General features: G+C 39.9%; 1 pseudogene; it reads right to left on the bottom strand.

Moving 5' to 3' along the window:
* Positions 1 to 1,289: 1,289 nt before the first annotated feature.
* On the bottom strand, positions 1,290 to 2,113 carry LOC118893906 (annotated as a pseudogene).
* Positions 2,114 to 4,539: the final 2,426 nt, after the last annotated feature.

Here is a 4,539-nt window from a genome sequence, read left to right as displayed (position 1 = left end):
TTATCAATATAGTTCAGCAATTCTAATCCTGGTGGCACATTAAAATTATCTGAGACATTCTTAAGAAATATTATATGTCTGAGCTTTGACTCGAACAAGGCTGAATGACAGAATTTTAAAAATCTTCCAAGTTGATTCTAATACTGCAGTTCTAGCCTGATCATGCCTTGAAGGCAGGGACCACCTCTTCTTAGCCACCTCTACACTAGCACAGAATTTCACATATGAGTACATGAAATATGTGAATACGAGCTTAAATACCAATTTCATTCAATGAAACCCGGAAAAGCTAATAATCTTAAGAAACTACTGCACTATTCTTCTGACATTACAATATATAAAAAAGTCCACTTAGCAGTAACTTGACTTTCAATAGTTCACTGTCATGAATATTTGGAAGCAAGTTACCTAAATGTGCAAACATGAACAGCTGGACTGAAGTCGAACATTGACTGAGTGATGTTAAATACTGGAATCCAAGGAGGCAAGGCCATAGATAAAAGCTTTTAGTTCCAATGTTTGACAACTGATCCTTAATGCCAGATAGGATCAAAGTAGCAGTAGACAAGTATAAAACATAAAGCATGAAAAATGTAGGGCATTTAGTAAAAGAATGACAGTACAAAGATGTTAAAAAGAATCGTTCATGATAATATGCAATAGTAGGATAAATCCTGTTCTAATTTTCCAAATTAAATCATAAATGTTTATAACTTGTGTGTTGCATTGTTCTTTATAGGCAAATGGTATTTAAATGCCTAAAGTTGTTACATCTGTGTGAGTTGTGTCAAAATGATATGCTTCTATTTGCAATAGTCTTGATGGCAAGAGTTAGTTAATTATTTACATCATTGGCATACCATCAGAAAAGAGAATGTATTTTTAATCCAAATTTTCAGAAGGAAAATGAGAAGATATATTAGATAACTTTTAATGTCTCTTCCAACCTTTAGATTCTTTAACTAAACTATTTCTATTGATCTATCTTCAAGCTCACTGACTCTTTCCTCTGCCATGTCTCATCTACTGATGAGCCCACAGAAAGCAGTCTTCATTTCTGTTACAGTGTTTTTCGACTTCTTACATTTCTTTATGATTCTTCCTTAGATTTTTCATCTCTCTGCTTACACTACCTCTCTGTTCTTGCATGTTGTCCATTTTTTTTTTTCATTAGGGCCCTTACCATATTAATCACAGTTATTTTGTTTTATTAAAAAATTTTTCAGAAACTGTTTATTTTCCAACAAGCTTATTTCCATTTTCTGTTTAAGAATCTGTAGATGAACAGCTTAGGAATACTCAGTGGTTGCTCCTACATGTCCAATGGCCTCAGCAGTGGGAGCTACAGACTATTCTTCAGCAGTAAACTGCTGAAAAGGCACAGGAGGAACCTTCATGCCTTCAGCCCAGCCTGCGACCTCGGGTTGAGTAACAGTAAACTCAGGAGCTGGAGCAGTGCATTCACTCTGAAATTTCTTCTTGGTCACAGCCTTTTCAGCAGCACCCTCCTCTTCCTTTTCAATCTCTTTAGGATTTCTGTAGAAGTAGAGATCAAGCATGACTTTCCATGAGTGTTCCTGGGAGATGGTGCCATGCACGCGTAGAACTTCTGGAACAGCATCCATCACATCAGACCTGCTGAGCGAGCTCCCTTGTATGGGTGGCAATGTCCACATAGCACAGAGGAGAATCTGTGTCACACAGAGCAATAGTAGGCAGGAGATGCCCCTGTGAGAGGCTGGTTGTCAGCCTTGGGATCAGTAACCACCAAAAGTCTCGGCTCCAGTAAGGCTTCCTGGATCTAGTTCCAAGTTCTAGGAGTAAGGCAGCTAGCAATAGAGCAGAACACTTCAGCTCAGCTCACTGGCCAATATTCCTGGATGATACGACACTGACATCAGCTGGGTTTTCAAAGGCAACAATGGCACCAGCTGCCGGCAGAAGCTTCTCCCAGATTTTCTTCAGATTTATGAGGTAGATGCTATCACTTTACCTTTGGTGACGGACTATTCCATTTAGAAGTCAAGGTTGGTACCACCTAAGTGTGTGACTGCTGAGAGGAATTTGAGGAACTCTTCCTCTTTATTTGCAGGACATTGGGGGCTCTGGACATTGTGAAAGTTTCCCTCTAAGTTACAACAGAACCCAGAACAATGCTGTATGGACCCCTCTCTGGGTAGCACATAAAGGCTAATCACAGTTATTTTCAATTCTCTGTCTGATAATCCCCAAATCTGTGTCACATCTAAGTCTGGTTCTAATGCTTGCTCTGTCACTTCAGTCTGTTTTTTCTTGCCTTTGGCAGGCCTTGTAATTTTTTGTTGAAAGGTGAATATGATATGTACGAATAATTAGAATGAGGTAAATAGGGTTTTAGTATGAAGATTTATGTTAACTTTTGCTGTAGCAATAGGTTCTAGAAGATTCGAATTCCTCTAGTGTCCTTGCTTTGTTTTTCCTCTTGACATTGGGCTTTCCTGAGAATGCCTCCTCAGAGAGAGTCTGCTTCTTGTAGGACTTAGAGGTGTAATCTACTGTTTTACTGGAGCCCTGTTGTTGTGGTAGTATGGTGTGGACAAGGGGGAGCGTTCTATAATCTTTCAATTAAATTTCAGTGTTTTAATCAGCCTTGATCTTGGACTGTGACCTTCACAGGTGTTTCTCCATGGTACAGCTTCCCCTACCCACTGCCCTGCACTCCCTTCCCTGGCTGCAGCCTTCTCAATCTATTTCCTTGAACCTCTGATCCCTGTTGACTATGCTTTTGTTTTTTGTTTTTGTTTTCCCTCTTCAGGTGAAACAGGAAGCCTGGAAGGGGGTGGAATGGGAGGGGTTCCCTTCCACCAGCTGGGATAAGGCTCTGAAAAAGTCCTTTTGCCGGGAGAGTATCCTTCGTTATGGTTCAACTGTTGGTTTATTTCACAATGATTACTCTTCCCTTCCCCCTGAGAGCCACAGGGATCTTTCTTGGATCTTCATGGTGAGAACCTAGTGGAGGTACCAGACACAAAGCCCATGAGAATGTAGGGACCCTCTTAAGACTGCAGCCCGAGAAGCCTCTCGCTCTTATCTTAATGCACGTTCTGCTTCCAGCCAGATATTCACCAAAATTACTGTTTGTGTTCCTACCAGTTTATGGCTCCAGCAGCTTCTGCTTCAGGTCAGCAAGTCTCACCTGTGTGTCTCTGCATGAACTTGTCTCTTCAGATTTCTGCCTGGTAATTTGCCCTGCAACCTCAGTTCTCTGATGTGTTCAAGAATAGTCACGGATTTTCAGTTGATCCAGCCTTTTCTTATTGTAAGGACAGCAGTGACAACTTCCAAATTTTTCGTCTGTCAGAGCTGAACCCAGAAGCCTAATCAAATTATTTCTAATTGTATGTTTCTAAACTTGTAGGCACACATAATAGTTAAATGCAAGATTTAAAACTATTCTATCGGAACTAAATATCTTGTCATTTAAGTATATTTTAAAACTTAATTAAAAAAAAACTGTCAGTGTTTAGTATTTGTTGACATTTATATTTTAATTTTTGTCAGTTTTCACTGTTGACATAGTGAACATTGCTTTTAGTTATTTAATTGAAGAAACTGTTGCTTCTCAATTAATAAGCATAGTAATAGCAGTCACTGCCATTTCACGAAATCTTCCTCAGAGGTTACCTTATTTATACTCCCATTAATCAAGAGTAATGTTAGGTCTTATTTTATTCTGTCTATTTTGGGTATTAATATCTTTATTTAAATAACTTACAATGTCTGGAAACTTTGATCAAGTTCAGCATTTCACTGTATTTATGAAACTACTTGCTCTGGTTTCTTAACCTAAAATACTTTTAAAAATCACATTTTGTGTCACAATCTCAGGATTTTTTTTTTTTTTTGTAAATAGGTAAAGCACCTCCTACAGAGTTTTTTTTCTTTTAACGAATTAATGAATTAATTTATTTTTGGCTGCGTTGGGTCTTTGCAACCAAGCCATTTGCTGGGCACAGGCTTTCTCTACTTGCAGCAAGCTGGGGCTACTTTTGGTTGTGGTGTGTGGGTTTCTCATTGCGGTGGCTTCTCTTGTTGTGGAGCACGGGCTATAGGCATGTCGGCTTCAGTAGTTGTGGCACTTGTGCTCAGTAGCTGTGGCTCACGGGCTCTACAGTGCAGGCTCAGTAGTTGTGGCACATGGGCTTAGTTGCTCCAAGACATGTGCGATCTTCCTGGACCAGGGCTCTAACCCATGTCCCCTGCATTGGCAGGCAGATTCTTAACCACTGTGCCACCAGGGAAGTCCCAGGATTATTTTGATTATTGAAGCTTTTCTGGAATAAAGGGAAAGTATTATTACTGATGGGGTTTAGAACGTGCTAACCCCAAATATGGCACCGTTGTATATTGAATATTTTAAGTTGAAGGAATTTGAGAAATGGAAGGTGCTGGAAGGACTCTCCACCCTCTTCTTCCCTGAAGCAAGTCATAAGGCCCTCAAGTGAGAGGTGCCCTTTCTATAGCAGGAGGAAAGGAGCAGCCTTATCTCTGAACGTGAAT

The sequence above is a fragment of the Balaenoptera musculus genome, chromosome 4, assembly GCF_009873245.2.
Source record: "Balaenoptera musculus isolate JJ_BM4_2016_0621 chromosome 4, mBalMus1.pri.v3, whole genome shotgun sequence".
Taxonomy (NCBI): domain Eukaryota; kingdom Metazoa; phylum Chordata; class Mammalia; order Artiodactyla; family Balaenopteridae; genus Balaenoptera; species Balaenoptera musculus.
Note: the sequence above shows the minus strand (reverse complement) of the source record. Positions and strands in the feature narration are given on the sequence as shown.